At 45.6% G+C, this 19989-nt stretch overlaps 1 protein-coding gene across 1 annotated transcript in view; it reads right to left on the reverse strand.

The window, feature by feature from the left end:
• The window catches only part of ptprsa (protein tyrosine phosphatase receptor type Sa), a 270699-nt gene extending 250965 nt beyond the window's left edge, over nucleotides 1-19734 (reverse strand). Inside the window, 1 exon segment of the mRNA XM_079505556.1 lies at nucleotides 19491-19734. The gene's annotated coding sequence lies outside the window, so the exon portion shown is untranslated.
• Nucleotides 19735-19989: the final 255 nt, after the last annotated feature.

Raw genomic sequence — 19989 nt, forward strand, 5'->3', positions numbered from 1 at the left:
GAAAAAAAAACGATGATTTGATGTGGTTTTACGATTGAGAAACGGACTCGGGGATGGAGGAAGCGTATTCAGCGTATATGTGCAATCCGGTGGTTACTAGTGCTGCTGGACCACAACGTGCAGTGCCCATTATCGTTGTGTGTTTTTATTGTGCGTATTTTTAGCATGGTGCCACTGACCCTTGGCAGCTTTACAACCACGCTCCATCAATGGAACCCCCTAACTCTGGCTGGCTGTGTTAGTACAGTATATAAACATACAGTATGGCAGGACCGCACTGCATACTTCACACACACAAAGTACACACAGAGTGTTCTATTTCTGCGATAGGACACGGGACCACAATGTACACACGCACGCAGTATACCAATCTCTCATACGCGCACGCACCCATCTACAAGCTCACACTGCATGCAACACGTTGTGAGCTTGTAGATCGCCACACAACTATAAGTGTAAAATAGGGAAAACTGTAATCCTAACACCCGTCCATAAGGTTTAACCCATTTTGACCTGAGATCAGATTCTAAAAATGTCTTCTACATCCTGACAGTTTTCTGAAAAAGCTATGTTTCTATGTCAGTGGTTCTTTTCCTATGTTAGTCGTTCGATTTTTCAAAAATAGCAGACCTACAAGCTCCCGAGTGGCGCGCTGTTATGCTTTAGCTATTTTTCAATAGCTAAAGCATAACATTCAACTGTGAGGACCAGGACAATAGTCCTCACAGTGTATATTTCTCTACTGCTACTGCTACTATAGCCTACATTTGGTCCGCACAGTCAAGTATAGTAAAAAATACACACACACCACCACGATAGCATATCGCCACTGTCGGGTGGAAACCTCACATGTCCAAAACTGTTCAGGATTCAAATTAAAAAATAGCAAAAACAGTAACTTTTGTGTAATGCTGTAGTATGAACAAGTAGAGGGCGTTAATCTACGAAAAAACACAAACAGTTAGAATATGGACATAAGATGTTTCTGCCCCGACAGCTGTAGTCAACACATTAATGCTGTGTGCTAAAAGTGAGATAGATGGGCAGATTAAAGATGTCAACGGCAGGGATGGAGCACGTTTCATAGGGCCAGTTGGGCCTCCATCTTACTCTGGCATGGAAGTGTTTCCCATCCGACCACACCACCCCCCCCCCCCACACGCTGGCAGATAGAAACCTCGAAAGGACAGAGCAGTTGGCAAGCAGAGCATGCAAGCCTTTATTTTGCGATTGCCGAATTAAAAGCGCCCCTGGTGTGTGTGGAAGATCTTTGGCAGTGCTTTTAAAGACGTGCTAAACCCCAGGCTGTGCCCCCAAACCCCACCCCCAAGCCAACCCCCCCCTCCCCCCAAAGTCATTTTTATTTATTAGTCCTTATGTTTAAGTCCCTAGAGGCCAGGGTTCAAATTCATTACTGCTCCGTGGAAACGGACCAAACTCTGGCCTCCCGCCTTCCCTCCCTCTCTCTCTCCCCATGTACCTCCTGTTACTGGGCTGCAGGGCTCCGTGTCAATTTTGTCCCCCATATACCATATTGCAGTGGTTCCAAAAGTGGGGCCCGGGGCCCCCCCAGGGGTCCTGGAGGGAGTTCCACGGGGTCCCCATCTAAATGATAGTTTGGAACCAAATGGAGCCTTATTGGTCTTTAACTCTGCATGAGAGTGTACAAATGGAACCAATTGGACCCGTTAGGTTCCATTTGTACACTCTCAGAGTTAAATTAACATTGATTTTACAATATAAATTGGGGTCCCAGAGATAGAAATGCCATTAAAGGGGGTCCGTAGACTAATATGCATGTCAAACTGGGGGTCCTTGGAATTAAACGGGTTGAGAATCACTGCTAAAAATCTTCTCTTATGGGGATCTCTGGAATATCTTTTCAAATGGGGGTCCGCGGGGCTAATTAATGTCAATTTGGGGGTCCTTGACATGAAAAAGTTTGGGAACCACTGCCATATTGGACCCAACCACAAAACTACAGACACGGAGAGACCGACGCGGCCTCCTGTCCTGCCGGCTCATCTTTTTGCGACAGGGGATTCAGGGATAAAGGTACAGGAAAGTTTCCAGAGAAGGAAATAAACACGGGGGCCGCTATCGGGCACACTGTCTCATTTTCCCCGCTGATGGCGAGGAGATAGCGTCACACGCCAGGAGGAGGGGTGTGCTGAGCCCGGCGGGGCTGGGGATTAAGCTCACAGCCTGCCTTCGGCAGAGAGGGGACTCGATAAGTGAGTGCGAGGAGGAGATAGGCAAAGCAAAAAAGGAGATATGGTGTTATACCAAGACGCCGGGAATGGATCTGAGGAGGAGACGGAGAGATCATAAGGCAGAGATATGGTATTATAACCAAAGACTCCAGCGTTGATCTGAGACGGCAAATGAGCAAGTTGTGAAAGGTGTGTTTACTAGTTGCACATTACGAATTGGCTATAGCTACTAGACCTGCACACTTAAACCATAAAGAAAGGAAGGAACAAAGGGGGAAAGAAACCAGGCAAGGTGATCTTTTCAGGCTTGCATAGTATAGGCTCCTCCTCCTGCAGAAGATATGTTTTATGCACCAGTGTCAATATAGTGTAAAGCGGTTTAAAGACATAAGACAATCTCCCCTCGTTCCAAAAACTGGATGAGGGAAAAAAACAAGCAAAGAGGTAATTTCAAAAAAGAATATTATTCACAAACGCTGAGCGTCTGTCAGCCGCTCCATCTCTAAACAAGAGGACGCTGCCGTGCGTTCGTCTCACCCCCCTCCCCTCCCCACCCCTCACGCTCCATTTTAATCAGGATTATCTACCGGCCCTGACACACACACACACTGCGCGCACGCACACACACACCACTTCAAGACATCTGCTTTTAAAATGCTGTCCTCTTCCCAAAAACACCTGCCCTGAAACTGCACATTATCTGTCCTTCCCTCCCCAATCAACCTTCCCAGAAACAACACCAGTGGGGCGTGTATGCATGTGTTTGTGTGGCTCTTCTTTGAGTTGTGTGCGCGTGCGTGCGTGCATGCGTGTGTACTGCGCATTTGTTGTGTGTGTGTGAGAGTGTATGAATTGTGCATGTGTTGTGTGCCCATGTGTACTGTGTAAGATTGCATACCTTCTTATTCTTGTTTTTTTTTGTGGCTTTCGCCTTTATTTTATTTTTATTTTTATGGAGGGACAGACAGTAGGCTGACAGGAAATGGGGAGAGAGATGGGGGGGAAGACATGCAGTAAAGGCCGTCGGGATCGGGAGTCGAACCTGCGGCACACTGCCAGACAGGATTACCAGCCATGGTGCCTGGACCATTGAGCCATGGCCCAGTCTACCTTCTTATTCTTAAGTGATGTAGAGTCATGACTGCTCTGTATTAACGTGTTAGTTCGTAGAGAAGAGCATGCTACAGCAACTTAAATGTTCCCTTCTACACAACGCACGCGCGCACGCACTCGCACACCTGACTGGATACAATACGCCACCAACCCCCCCACCCTAAAGAAAGAAAATGTCAGAAACGACAAGATTAGCTCCCAGGAAAGCCACGGTGGCGGGTTATCTCTCCCCGCTCCGTTTCCTGCCAGAATGAATGCCTACAGTGGCCGAGAGACGCATCTCTCAACATTTACATACAAATGTCGCCCTCCATCTTCCTCGGGGGTGCTGCTCACACGGGTGGAGGAGGGGGTTTACTCCCCCCTATCCACAACCGCACGCCACTTGACAAACCTTCACCCCGCCTGCGTGGAGACAAGCTCGTGATGCACGCCAGGCGGAGGGGAGAGGGAAACCAAATACATCTCACCTCTGACACTCTGACACACTCTCTCGTCTCGAGATCTCTCGCTCTTTTTATGCGCCAGTGGCGCGGGGTAATTTGTGTATCCAGGCTGGAGTACAAGGCCTTCTAATAGAAAACGCACACACAGCTCTCAGAGTTGTAATTACTGGAGCGTTTTATTTTTGGGGATGGAGAGGAGGAGGGGCATATTATTAACGGGTGTAAGATGTTTCATGCTGCAGAGAGAGAGAGAGAGAGCATCTGACAGCAACACCTCTTAGCCAGAGAGAAAGCTGCATCATCTGCATAGACAAATAATAAATAACCACCTCTGTTCCTGAACCCACCACCTGACAGACGGCACTCGTATCCCTGAGAGAGAGAGAGAGAGAGAGAGAGAGAGAGAGAGAGAGAGAGAGAGAGAGAGAGATAGACAGAGAGAGAGGGGGAGAGCTGGGGGCCGGAGAGAGAAAGCAAAATGAGAAGCGCAATTGAGAAATAGAGTTAAGGACAGAGAGAGAGGCATAGAGAGAGAGAGAGAGAGAGAGAGAGAGAGAGACGGCTAAGTGGCCCACATAGACTCCAGGACGCCAGCTCTCATAACGGGGGCACGTATCCCCCGATGCACAGGATGAACAATCACCATGACAGGCAGCTAGTTACTCCTGCTTAACCCCCATGCACCACTCCCTGTACTGCCTCCCTCCATTCCTCCTCCCTTGATAACACGCACGCACACGCGCACACACACACCATCTCCTCCAGGGCTTTTAACTATTGATTATCTTCTCAGCGATTATTCCATAGACACCACATTTTTTATTAATCGAACGATAAATAAGCGTGTTTTTCTTTTATACGTCAATGATTATGTATAGAAATTGACACCTTAACACTAACAGACAACGTCACACCGATAAGCACCAGTATGTGCACACGGGCCAGGCAGCACATGAACCCCACCGCTAATGAGATGCAATGGAAGTGGTCACTGCACTATGACTTATGTCATAGTAAATGTGACCTGCTGTCGCAGTTAAGCCCATATACGGAGATCACTGATGTCATCAATATTGGCCAGCAACTCTACATCTGACCTCAAACCTCAAACCCTTAGATCTCCATACATGGATATATGTCAGAAACTGTTCTGACATTCCATATGTTGATCCTTCCCCATTCGTCCTTCCTCTTCGATGTCTCCCTTTTGACTTATACCTGTCCATTCAAATTTCAAACTCTAGACGGGCCCGCCCCAAAGTTATTAGTGCAGCCACGCCCGGCAGCCGGCGAAAACTAGAGTTCTCAACAGGCCCGAAAATTAAGGCCCGGCCCTATACCTGGGCCCTCATCAAACCCTGTACACTCAAGACAAGAGAAAGTCCCTCCCTGCTACCACCCTTAGGTCTCTGTATGGAGCTGACCTGTTCTGACATTCCATATGTTGATCTGACCTCAATCCCTGTACACTCAAGTCATGCTCCATATATGGCCAGTACAGAATTCATGCCATGTTGATTTGACCCGCCCATGCCAAAGCGCCAGCACTCGCCCTCAGGCGTCTTACAGGTGAACAAAGGTCTACTGTATATGTCAACGATTAAACACACAGTGTTATACTTGAAATGAAAATAGTACGCCCACAGGTTCACACGTCGTTGTGAGCATGTAACTTGTATTTTCAGTACTTTCCTCAGTGTCCCACAGCCCCTTCCCCGTCTCGCCCTGCTGCGAGACCCTCTCTGTCCCCCCGTCGGTCTCCTCCCATGCAGAGGTCCATGTTTATAGGCTTGCTGTACACGTACATCCATCAATTAATCTGCCTCCTCCTGTTTAGCCTCCTCTCACTCTTCTCCATGACACACACACACACACACACACACACACACACACACACACACACACACACACACACACACACACACACACACACACACACACACACACACACACACACACACACACACACACACACACACACACACACACACACACACACACACACACACACACACACACACACACACACACACCTCCCTACCTCCCTGTAACAGATGTCTCCATGGTTCGGGTGAAAGGGGGACACTAACAAAAGAGGACGGAGGAGGTGGTGTGTGTGTGTGTGTGTACACTTGAATGGGCTCAGGTCCAGGCCTACCCATCATGCCCCCTTGAGACAGGGTATTCTGTCCACACACAAAGGGCCTGCGAGGATTAGCCGCTTATAATAGCACATGCAACGCATGTACGCGCGCGCGTGCACACACACACACGCACACACACCTCTTTGTCTCTCTTTCTCCCCAACCACTTCTCACCTCTCTACATCTCCCTGACTTCCTTTCTATCCCTCTCCCAGTCTCACTGCTTCCCCGTCTCTCTCCCTCCCTCCCTCCCTCTCATCTCCTCTCTCTGCCAGGCCCAGAGGCTTGTGAGTTTGGTTGATTGATTGAATACTTTAAAGGTACAGAGGTACAGTTATATAACTAGAAAAAGTGCCCTTCTGGGCACAGGTCTCCACCAGGAGGATATGAGTGTGTGTGATGTTTGGCAAAAGGTTTAGGAGTAATATAAACATGTTCTTTTGTTGTGTGTGTGTGTGTGTGTGTGTGTGTGTGTGTGTGTGTGTGTGTGTGTGTGTGTGTGTGTGTGTGTGTGTGTGTGACGCGGCTTGGCCTGTTGTAGCGCCACCATGAGGCTGATTTGAAAACTGTCAAGTGGCACTTCCTCAGCCTAGTGGGAATATGCATGCACAGTTTCACCGCAATCGGACGCTGCGTTGAGTAGAGCCTCCCCACGTCCGAAACGGTCGAGAAATGACAGTTATCATGGTGCAGCTTTCCGTGCTGGGACGCGTACACATACATATATACTGTACATATACATAGGGATACACATAGCTGCGTAATGGAGCGGAGGCGCCACTCAAAAACAGTGGAGGGCATTTTATTTTGGCAAGCTACTGTAGAAGACAAGGTTCAGTTGAAAATGGGGGCTCTTTTATGGCACCTTTGAAGGACTTGATGGCTGTTGGTTAGGGTTAGGGCACTCCATATTTTGGTGGCATAATAGTAGAATTAATTTATCCCCATGTTTGTGCCAAATCTGGGGGCATTCTGACACGCAGGTATGCAAGCAAAGTGTGCCTGCTTTGAGCAGCCGATGGCCCAGTGCGTCACGAGTGTGTCAGCCATGGTTTATCACCAGAACGATATCGGCCATTTTTTTCCAGTATCCGCTCAATTATCCCCATTAAAAATCACACTCGTGTGAAGTGAGGGGCGCTCTTATCATCAAATCGCCAATCGAATCATCAATCACCACAAATGTGGTACACATTCTGTGCTCGGCCAATCAAATCATCACTATGTGGTAAACACAAACACACAAAGCTAGGCATTTAGGTGGGTCTAGCGCCCCCTCAAAAAGTATTTTTTGGATAAATGTTTTTGAAATTGATTACAAATTGTATGCCCTCTTGGGACAAATTACCACGGAAAATATTGGTGATCGGTGGTCCCCCAAAAAATATGGCATTGGTTTTATTTATCGCCTGTACTTTCAAAATGAGACACGTGGGCTTGCAATAGCTCCACGATATAAACAGCCTGGCTGCAGGCGAGCGCACGTCACAGCAGCCAAGCGGAGGACGGCGGAGCCAGCCAGTGACATCGATGGGGGACATTGGCAGAATGTTCTGCTGCAACAAGGAACATGCCTGCCTCCCTCCCCCATCTGCCTCTCTCTCTCTCTCTCTCTCACCAAAGTATTTTCAGCCACTGGAGACTTGACACACAAAAAAAGACCCCCCCATCCCCCCATATTTATCCGAGTGACCCAACAACAGCCATCCACAGATACACAAGCGAGTCTACAGTGATGCAGCACATGTATAATGCTGCTGTTACGGCGCAATATCATCAGTGTTCGTTTTAATTCCAAAGAATGTACAAATGGATCCAAATTGACCCGTACGGGTAGTAGTTTATTAGCACATTGTATATATAAAAAGGAAAGAATAAGTTATTGTGCAAGAAAACAAAGAAGCCAATTTGGAATCCTTTCCTTAAAGCCATATTATGTCATCTGTATGGTAGAATAGGTGATTATTCAGTACAATAACTTCAACAATTGGGGTGGTTGTATTCAGTCTCACTGCTCTTCCACTGAGACATTTTAGATCCCGTGTCTAAGTTGGGCACAACCTTTGACACAATCCTGCTTATGTTTGACACACATGTTGCCCTTAACCCATTCTGGACGGGAACCCCTTTTGGTGTTTTAAGCATTATGTCATACTTTAGCCATTGAAAAATAGCAGATCTACAAGCTCGTATCGCGGCACTCGGCTTGTAGATCTTCTATTTTTTGGAAAATCGGGATAATGTGGTGCAAATCTTTGAATATATATTGTTTATATAACGTTTTTAACTCAAATCTTTGCTTCTGGGTCCCTGGAACAGCATATTTTGAGATTGGGGTCCGCTGTCAATTACATATAATTCTGGGGGTCCTTGACATGAAATAGTTTGAGAACCACTGACATAGAAACATAGGTTTTTCAGAAAACTGTTAGGATTTAGACGCCTTTTTTTTAATTTTAGAATCATCCTCAGGTCTAAATGAGTTGTCCAAATTCAATTTACCCCCAGAGCAAGCATGCAGGCAGCCCCTTATTAGCTCAGTAGTAAATACACAAACAAACAAAACAAATACTAATTCTGCTCTTTGCGCTGCAGGAGCCAGGAGGCCCCGGTCCAAAGCCACGGTAGAACAGGGAAGTCTCATAGGGTGCAGCTTCAATAGAAAAGAGAGGCCATTACATAGCATACATTATAGAAGAGATCATTACATAGCCTGCATTAAAAGGTTCAACAGAAGTCCCAGGGTTAGCGCGGTGTTGTTTACCATGCCAGCGCCTGTGGGGGTCCTCTATGTAAATACACCCACCCCCCCAAAATGCTAAATCTGACAGGAGAGAGAGATTGATTGATTGATTGAAGAATTTATTAACAGTTTGCAGAATTACAGTACATTTCAAGCACAAACTCAATACAAAGGCTGTTAACTGTGAGTGGACGACCCAATTAAGCATTACACTTGTTTCCAACAGGGTCCACCATGTTCAAATCATCAAAACATTTAGAGACGTACAAATAGACACTTCTATAGACAGAACAGGAATTCATCACAAAAGAATTCATCAAAAAGGAGGTAAAAAGGGAAAAGAAATATATACAGTGAGGGGAAAAAAGGGGGGGGCGGGGGGGGGGGATTCAGATTTTACGGGGGCCAGTTTCGAATTGCAGCCATCCGTAGGTGCCCTTTGAGAGCGGTTTTGAAGGAGTCAAGGGATTCGCATGTCTTAATGACAGTTGGTAGGGCGTTCCACATTTTGGTGGCATAGGAGCGAAAAGAATTTAGTCCCTTGTTTGTGCCGAATCTGGGTTGTACATGGTTCGTTGCACTCCCTCTGGTGTTGTGGGTGTGGACTTCGTTAACATTAAGGAAGTATCTAGACAGGTACATGGGTATCTTGGTGGTGTATCGAATCTTGTGGACCAGACCCATTGCAAGATGCTGTACTCTGTCGTCGACCCTAAGCCATTCCAGCCTGTCGAAGTGGGCAGGGGTGAGGTGGGTTCGGGGGGCTAGATCAAGTAGGAGCCTGACCAGTTTGTTTTGGGAAGTCTGGAGTCTGGTTTTAAGGGCCTTTGAGGTGCTGTGGTACCAGGAGGTGCATGCATAGTCAAAGAAACCCTGTACAAGGGCTCCTGTTAAGGTCTTCAAGGTGTTTTTGTTGACCAGTGAGGAGATCCTGTAGAGGAATCTTGTTCTATGGTTGACTTTTTTGATTACGTTGGTGGCCATTTTATCACCGGAAAGATTAGCCTCCAGGATGGAACCTAGGTAGGTAATTTCATCTTTACGTGTGATAACATTGTCACCCACTCTAACCAAGAAGCCATTTGCCTTGCTGAGATTACTAATAGAGCCAAAGAGAATGGATTCAGTTTTTCCCAGGTGTAAAGATAGTTTGTTATCAGCGAGCCAGGTGCAGATTCTACCGAGTTCAGAGCTGAGGGCATTTTCAACCTGCAGTTTGTCCCTGTCCGAGACCAGCAGTGCTGAGTCATCTGCGAACAGGAACAAGTTGCAGTCACAGGCTGAAGTCATGTCGTTTACATATATTAGGAACAGTAGAGGCCCTAGTATGCTTCCTTGTGGAACGCCACAGCTCACTGGGAGGGGGGGGGACAGTGTTCCGTTCACTTCCACCATCTGTTCTCTCCCCTCCAGGTAGGATTGCATCCAGCTCACTGATGTGCTATCGAAACCAATTGCTTTTAGCTTGTTAACCAGTATGGAGTGGTTCACGGTGTCAAAAGCCTTTTGGAGGTCCAGCATGACCATGCCGCAGTATTTGCCAGCGTCCACCTCTTGTTTGATGTGGTCGCTCAAATAGAGGAGGCATGTGTCAGTGGAGTGGGATGTTCTGAAGCCAGATTGGAACTCGTACAATAATTTATTAGTGGCAAGATACTTTTCAACCTGTTCATAGACTATTTTTTCCATCACTTTCGAGATGGAACTAAGAATAGAAATAGGGCGGTAGTTGCCGGGGTCTAATTTACTCCCTTTCTTGTGCAAGGGGGTTACTTTGGCCAGTTTGAAATCTTGGGGGACCTGTCCCTGTTTGATGGAGAGGTTTACTATGTGGGTGATGATTGGAGCTATAGAGATGGCTGAGTCTCTGAGAAATTTGGAGGGAATGTTGTCATGTCCTGTGGCCTTGTGGGGTTGGAGGGCACTCAGTTTCTTAATTACCTCATCGGTTGTTACCATAACTAGTTTAAAATCGTCTTTACAAACACCTAGGTTTTTGTAGAAGGTTGTAATGTGCTCTACACCAAAGAGCCCAGAGTGGGAGGGCAGTTTGTTAACCAGAGTTGTTGATATGTTTGTAAAGAAGATATTCAAGTAGTTGGCCACATCAAGGTTGTCAGTGATGAGAGTGTTGTCAGATTTGAGGTTTATGTTCGAAAATCTGGTTTTTAGTTTCTGACCATAGCTTAGTTGATTGTTTAGTAGCTTCCAGAGCTCATGAGGATTGTTTTTGTTTTCCTCAGCTTTATCATTAATGAAGTTACTTTTAGCTGATTTGGTCATGGCAGTTACACTGTTTCGTAGTTTGATTCGTTGTGTATTTAGGTTGTTCAAACGAGCTTGGCGAACACTGTCGAAGCGCTTGGCTAGCTTTGACTTGCATTTTAGAACTTCAGAGCATTTTTTGTCTCTGGCTTTCATTGCAGCCAGTATGTCCGAATTCATCCATGGTTCCGAGCGGGTTTTGCCCCTGGTGGTTCTCAAAGGAGCCATGTAGTTCAGTACTGATGTAAATTTGGTTTTGAAGCCAAGCCAAGCTTCTTCGACAAGTGTGCTATTAAGCTCATCGGACCAATCCAGACTCTCCAATACTTGGTTAAAGACCTCACTAGAGTAGGTTTTGAGGTCCCTTGATATGACTGTTTTGTGGCAGCCGGTCTTAAGTTTTTGTATTTTGCGGGTACAGAATATCATAAAATGATCACTAAGCCCACATACAATAACCCCTTTCTTGGAGATTCTGGATTTGTCCGAGGACAGAATGAGATCAATGACAGTTTGAGTAGAATCACACACTCTAGTGGGTTGGGTAATTAGCTGACTGACACTATGTAGATCACAGAACTTACTGAATGACTTAAACACAGGTGCTTCCTTACGTTGCATGTCTGTATTGTAGTCGCCAATCAGGATTTTCTCTACACATTCCTCCTCAGCTAAGCACCCCTCAAGTATATCATAGAACCCATGTTGGTCAGGCGGTCTGTAGACGGTGCCCACTAATACTGATTTAGCCTTTTTGAAAATTAATTCAACCCACACAGTTTCAATTTCATCATGCTGTAAGTCAGTACGAGTAACATATTCAGTGTCTTTGTGAATATACATACACACGCCACCACCATGCCTGTTTCTGTCGTTTCTGATCAGCTGTGCCTCAGCTATGCCTCATATGCTAACTAAGGTCAAACTCTGGCATTTAAAACCATATTATGGAGTCAACAGCGCTCCGAGGCTCAAGAATAAAGCAACCCAGTGAAGTGAGCAGAGAAGGTAATTACTTAAGGGATAGCGTGTGATACTTTGCTGAGATAGTGCTTTCCTGGCTGCTCCGGCTCATATTTATTATCCCGTGCCCTTCCTTCTTCTTAGAAAGACTTGCTTGTTTCGCGCATTTGAGTCGGCGCGTTGCTTGAGTGGGTGTACAAGCGACTTGACTTTTGTGGTCGCGCCCGCAGAATCGCAAAAAGAAAAACTCGACGGTTATTATTATGACACTCAAAAAGTGACACGTTTTTCTTTTTCAATCTTGTTTTTTTTTGCCAATGAAAAGCACATACATCCGTCTGTCCCCGTTACTACTACACACAGTATAGTGTAAATCGTCAACTCGTTCAGCCCAATATAATTCTATACCGGCGTATGAGTGGGAGTACAGGAAACTTGACTTTTGTGGTCGTCGCCCACAGAACTCGTAAACTCGACGGTTTATTATTATGAAAGTCAAACGTCTTGTTTTTGCCAATGAAATACACATATATTATTCTGTTTGTTACTACGGGGTGTGTGTATAGTATATATATATATATATATATATATATATATATATATATATACACACATACACACAGTCACCTTGTTCTGCTCTATATAAAATATTAAAATAAACCATCACTCCAGCGTGCGTACATCTCTCGTCTTGATGCTCAGGCCCGGGCCGACCGTACATGTATCCTCCTTAGTCTTCCTATACGGCCCGTAGTGTCTATTTCTGTGCTGTCACCTGTAATATCGGCGACTTAGGAATTTGCAATTTGATCTGTGGTTGTGCTGCAGCTCAGCAGGGAAAGCACATCATCTGAATACCATGAAATATTAATGAACCGATACACACTGCATTCTGCAGACCGCTAGTGTGTGTGTGCGTGTGTACACATGCATGTGTGTGCACATGTTATGCACAGCTATGTTTTTGCTCTCATCCTGTCCCTCTTTGACCATTTTCACGAATAACGTCAAGCTGCTCGTATTCCATTCCACCACATGTTACACGATAACAACGTCTACTGTAAAGGAGCGTCCTCCTCCATATATGACTACATGGTGTGTGTGTGTGTGTGTGTGTGTGTGTGTGTGTGTGTGTGTTCACCTGCTGGCATTACTTACACAGTGTTATTCCATACTCTGAAAAGGTCAACGGTAGCCCTGCTGCCGTCAGTGTATTCTTGGACCACATTGTTTTGTCTGTCAGGAAATATTGATGTTTCTATGAGTGCACTTCAGCAACCTCAACGCTGGAAAAACAGTCTCTCCACTGTGGTGCCTTGTTTGGACAAGGAGGGGGGGGGGGGGGGAAAGGTATACACAGACGGAATTTTAGCTACTGAGCAACATTTATGGTAAAACATTATTAAAAATAAAATACGATATTGTCCGGGTCAAGACCAAGTGTGGGGGCCTGGGCCGTGGCTCAGCGGTCCAGGCACCTTGGCTGGTAATCCAGTCTGGCAGTGTGCCGCGGGTTCGACTCCCGATCCCGACGGCCTTTACTGCATGTCTTCCCCCATCTCTCTCCACATTTCCTGTCAGCCTACTGTCTGTCCCTCCATAAAAAAAAAATAATAAAGGCGGAAGCCACAAAAAAAAACATAAAAAAAAAACACAAGTGTGGGAGGGGGTCGAGTCCAAGTCTGAAACCAAGACTGACGGGAGGCGAGACCAAGTCGAAACGAGATCATATATATATTTCTTTTTTCTCCACATTGGACAGGTACATAGAACACTGTGAGAGCAGACAGGCACGTCAGCTGTGCTCTGTTACTTAGCAAGATAGCGGTCTATAAGCACCCAGACAGCTCTCTGATAATGATAACGTCACTCCTTTATAATACGGGTATAATAAAATGATTTCATTGAAGTTATTGTAGTGATTCGTGCCTCGAGTGGACTCGGTGGGGGAAGAGTCCCGAGTCCCTTGGTGCGAGACAGAGTCAAATTGTGGGAGAGACCGAGACTTGACCGAATAAATAAAAATGTACAGACTCGAGTACTACAACACTAGCTTTTTACCCGTGATGGATCATTTTGGGTGGTAGGATGTCACACAGAGGCTTCAGTTCAAACTCCAGACCACTTGGCACTACTGAAAAACCACTGAAAATAGTGACAATAGCTTACAGGTCTTTGTTTAGCCTATAATGACATGTCCAAAATAGGGACTCCAGGTTGGACGTGGTTAAACAGGCATGAGTCAAATACATGTCAATACAACCAGCAGCAACGTTGCGAATTGATCATTGACGTTTTAGCTACAGAATTGTTTTATCCTCCAGACCCTTCCCCCACAACACATACACAAGCGCACACACTCGCACACGCACACACGCACCCTTCTGCCCACTCCCCCGAGCCAGACACCCTACAGATGTATAGCTCAACAGGGCGCAGAACGCAGCCCAACGGCATGGGTCCGACCGCAACCTGTTCATCTGTGGCCTCTCAGACACATCAATGGGGTCACGGGTTAAACGTCCTAGGGGGTCAAACCCACCCCCCACCCCCATCGCCCCTTCCTGCCAGAGCTGGGTTGATAGGAGGAGGAGGAGGGGGAGGAGGGAGGAAGGGCCCCAGGGGGCCAGTCCATTCTTCAATCTGGCGACGCCAGCTGGTAATCGCTCTCAACAAGCTGGAGACAAGCCCAGTGGCACCAAACAGGAGAGAGAGAAGAAGAGAGAGAGATAGAGAGAGAGGTGGGCAGAGATGGGCAGTATTTCAAATACATACAATTTGAAATACTTTCTGTATTAAATACAGAAAATACGTACTGTATTTCAAATACATGTATTTCAAATACTGCCCATCTGTGGAGGTGGGGTAGGACTGGGAAATAGAGACACATTGGAGAGAGAAACTCAGGTAGAGAGAGAGAGAGAGAGAGAGAGAGAACCTCTCACATCGACTAGAAAGGGTGTTGATTATCCTTCACCATGAAACCTTCACAATGACGCCATAACCATTAAAGAGATGGGGAGCATGGTGTGTGTGTGTGTGTGTGTGTGTGATTTGTATTATCACTTTGTGCTGTACACGCCATACACATGTGTGATTACTTACACCTGTGTGCCAATCATACCAATTAATCACGGACATGTTCTCAAAGACTGATGGTGAGTATAATGACTCCATCATTGGAATCATAACACTCTGTACCAGGCGGGTGGTGACAGGTTGTTGATCGTGCTCCCAATGGATTTACGCGTGCGTTCGTGCATGTGTGTGTGCGCGCGCACGCGCAACCTTGCGTGTGTAGGGAGGGGGGATGGGGCAGTGCATTATCCGTCTGTCCCCTCTGCCATTGGTTGTTTGGGAACAATTATAGCAGACAGAGAGAAAGTGAGGGAAACCGAGGGGACAGATGAGGTGCCCGTTCTCCAGTCCCAAGCAAGCTCCAATGTTTACAGAGAGCGACAGACAGACAGACAGAACACAGTGGAGAAAATAAGAGACCAAAAAAGCCAAAACGAAAAGAGAGATAGATGGAAAAGCAGACAAAAGGACAGAGAGAGCTCAGTCACTGAGGGACCGGTGTGTCTGTCTGCGGCCAGGGGCAGATGGCCCAGCTATGATGAGCTCCAGACAGAGAGAGAGAGAGAGAGAGAGAGAGAGAGACTTTCAGTTCATGGCCAGAGAAAGATCAATCTGTCCAGTTCACAGCCACCCCTGCATCTTATCAGGTCTCCACCTGTGTCTTATCCACCCCGAGGCCTAAACCTATTGCTCATCTGCTTGTTCTGTAGGCCCCGACCTTTACTGCTCAGAGGGAGGCCAGTGCTTAAACAGAATAAGCCTTTTTTATTTATTTCCTTTTTGAAAAAAGTGGGCGGTGTTGTGGCTGTTTTCTCGCCTCGGAGCGACAGGTCTGTTGGAGGGAACGGAACGCTCCGCTGACTTGGACCCTGGCCTGAAAGTCTGCGGCGAAGCAACGGTCACAATAACCTCCCCACAGTGCGCACGCACACACACACACACACACACACACACACACAACACACACACACACACACACACACACACACACACACACACACGCACGCACGCACACACATATAATAAATCATTGTCAAGGTTAATACACCGCTTTACCTGATCCAAGTCCTGTAGTCTGTCACTGAATGATCGAGAAACACGTTTTGTTTAAATGCACTATATACTGTAGCGTATTATATTGTTTCTTTTATATCTACAAATGAAATTGAACACAGATGATTTTTTTTTAATTGGCTAAATCTGATTAGTCTGACTAACCAGTAACCAGTCCTTATTTTAATGTTGTAACAATGGTGACAAGGTGTTAGCTGCCTCTACCACCACGGCAGCATTCCGCACCGTCCTATCCGTCAAGTTTAAAAATGTAAAAAATCTTTCCCAACGCTGTAGCGGGTTGTCTAGGGGTTCTAGGCATCAAACTGAGAAAGCGCTCCCAGTGTTTTCATAAGCACACTAATTGCCGCCTGCCTGGCATCATCAGAATGCTCTGTCTCAGAGCAGACAAATAAACACAATTATCTACCTGCGGTAAAAAAAAGAAAAAAGGCAGTATCTCTCTCTCTCCCTGATAACACTGACTTTGAAGCAGCAATTGTCCAATGCTCGAGAGCAATAGGACTAATTGCAAAGCGCTCTTGAAAAGCTAAAACGCTCACGATTCTAGGTTTCTTTAGCAGCGGGGGCGGTAAGAGAAACGACTGGCACGGTACACTATACCGCAGATCTCAACACGCCCTCTATGAAAGAATAAGGATGATGGATTTGTGCTCTTCGCTGATTGATAGGCTTGTCTGCTATCATTTTTTATATATACACTTCACTTCTGTGGATGCTACAGGGACGGGTGTGTTTTGGACAAGAGCCACACTCCTTAAGTAAATGCCTTCTGTTTGCCAATGTGAATGACAAACAGACTGACGCTATCCATTTGCTAACTAAAACACAAAACTAAAGTAATGGCTGCACGGTGCACGACAAGGGGTTTGGTGAGATGCCGACCTTCGGAAATAATCTTATAAAGGAGGAACGACGTACAGAAAGAACGTACATCGCTTGTAGCACATCAAGTGCACTTAATGACAGGGAGACTAAAGCACTGTAATGCACTACATAAAGGAGAACTTTAGAGGCAGCTATGTTTCAAGTGCCTTCGGGTGAAAATTACTTTGAATAGCTTGACAGTCAGTTGAGCCAGCAGTATTAATTCAACCCTTCTCTCTCTCTCTCGCTCTCTCTCTCTCAGCAATAATTGCAAGTGAGAAAAACACACACACACACACACACACACACACACACACACACACACACACACACACACACACACACACACACACACACACACACTACAAACATCCAATTAACTCATTCCTCTTTCAGATGTACAAAGGAAACGGGGCGTGTACTTTATATAACAAGTTTCCAATCCAATAAAACTTTTCAGGGATTTAATGTTTTCATCACCAAAGCTTTCCCCCTAAGGCTACAATCTGGAGGCCTCAATCCCCCACATTCATTATGGCTGCTTACAAGCTTGTCACTCACATCACAAACGCCATCGATTTGCAATTTTCTTCTGGAGAAAGTGCAAAATAAATGGGGCCCTCTGTCTTGACGCTGTGACACGCAGTCAGTGTGTGGTCACGGTGAGCTCACTCCTGTCTACCACAGCACTTCTCCTTGATTTTTCTCTCTAGCCGCTGACAGCGATCAGGGGTGATAAATTATCCAATTAAAGTGAGATTAAGGCATCCTTAAGGTGGCTTGTGACACCGAGGCTCTTGGTATGCCGAGGGGTTTGTCCAATTTACTCTTTGAAGGACGCAGACAATCAACATGTGGCCCTCTTGGCTGTTTTAGCTAAATGTTTTTATTTATTCATTCGAGCAGGTGTTGATTGAATACACAAGGACATGTCAGTGGTGGTATAATTGCGTTGCCAAGCAACAACAGCTTTGGTCCCACAAGTGTATTTATGTCTTCCAATGTGTCATCTACTACTGATATTCACAAACACTGCAAGAGGAAAGCAAACCTCTACACATTTAGAAATGTTTGTATTGTCAAGTGTGAAAAGGTCTATTGAAACAGAGGAAGGGGGGCACTCTTAAAATACCCTCCAATGTCAGCAAAGGATTTCCCTCTCTCTCTCTCTGTGTCATTGCCTTACAGCCGTTCTCATACACATTTTTCTGACTTTTTCTTGTCATTTGCCACACAGACAAATTGTCTCTCTTTTTCCCCACTATAGCCTAACCCCGCAAATTAAATGCATCACTAATCCCCCTTTTTTGGATGCCACATAGCTGTAACTGCTGAAAAAGCCTGCAAGGGTAAGGGGAGGCTGTATCCTTAAATGTTCGACTGAAAATTAAGAAGCATTGCAATTCAAATTGGACTCGCTTTTTGCTTTTTACAGTAGCACGGCGGCTACACAAATCCCTGCTGACGCCTAGGGGGCTCCAACTGGAGCGGTTGCCCCACCAAAAACTTTCCAAGACAACACGAATTAGACACACACACACACACTCTGTTCTGCTATAAATAATACAGCCCCAAGGAGTGTTTATCTACTGGAATATTTCAGAGCTGTTCTTTTTTGATATCCATAGCCTGAATATTGTATCAAACGGTCATTAAATGCTCGTAATGTAATCACACCAACCAGTGGTTAAATAAGTGGGGGAATAAATCAAAAGACAATGGGAACAGATCATAGATAGACTGCAGACAGAGTGAAATAATAAAGCGGAACATAAAAACCAGACCTGCTAGACTTGTAGCCTACCAGTGGTTCTCAACATGTGGTCCAGGAGGGGACTCTCAGGGGTTCCAGATGGTCCCTTAGACATGGTATGTAACGCCGAGTGTCCAAATGGAACCAAATGGACCCTTACGGGTACATGTGTACATGATGGGGGTCCTTTTTACAACAACTTTGAGTAATGAGAGCCTGTTTTATACAACATAGGCTAATTTAAAAACGGGAATAAACACAGGAATACAGCTTTAATGGGAATTAAGAAGGGCTGGCTTGGTTGTTTGGGGTTCATGCCGTTGGCACTGAACAAAGACCAGTTGGAGTGTCTAACGGTTCGGTGGTGGTGCCAACCTTCAAACCAACAAGCTAAACATAAAAGAACATACTTCTTAACTCGTTTAAGGCTCAATTGTACAACAAGAATGTGACTATAACATTAGCCTATGTATTTAATGTAAGTCGCTCTGGAATATAAGAGCGTCTGCTAAATGCCTAAATTGTAATTGTAAATTTACATCTAAAGATTGGAGGACAAAAAAGTCTCACTTCTTCAAGCTACAGTTTTTATTTTTGATATATAGGCCTACTCCAGCTGTATGTTATGTTTGTTATAGGCTATTGTTCGTTTTCACGTTGTCTTCATGTGATACTATTCCCTCACAAGCTTTAATAGTGTTTTAGCTAAAACGCGTTTAAAATCAATCAGAAGTAAATACTAATAGTTTAAACCTTATTTTTGTCCACATAGGCCTACTCCACATACACAACACAATGAGCAAGGTAAAACATACTGCAGAGTAAACTTACTGTGAAGTTGTTTCCAGTGAATAGTATTTAAATCCACCTCGGTCCCCCAGCCAGCGGTAGTCTAACGGTGGATTGTGTCCATTTCCCTCCAGCGGTATAAAGTTACTCTATATTCACCACCAGCAGCAGTATCCGAGTATATCCAGAAACATTACTTTGTAATCCAATGCAATAATGTCCCAGCGGCGATGCATTGAAAAGCCTTTAACGGAAAACGAGGCGTTACTTTAAAACAAAAACGAGCATTATTTTATATTCCCTCTCCAGCCCGTTCCCGTTTCGTTGTAGTATTCCGTTGTTGGGATTTTTTTTCTTCCCTTCTCCACCGTTATAATCGCTCCTCGCGCGAGTGTACGTGACAGACAGACGCCACGCGCACGCCGACCTGCTGCTGCTTGTAATAATCAGAGTGGAAAAAAAATATAATGTGTTGTGATTATGTTCTCGTCCCGTTATCTCCGGCGTCCCACAACCAAACCAGACAGACAGGACAAAATAA

This window comes from Electrona antarctica (assembly GCF_951216825.1).
Source record: "Electrona antarctica genome assembly, chromosome: 7".
Lineage (NCBI taxonomy): Eukaryota > Metazoa > Chordata > Actinopteri > Myctophiformes > Myctophidae > Electrona > Electrona antarctica.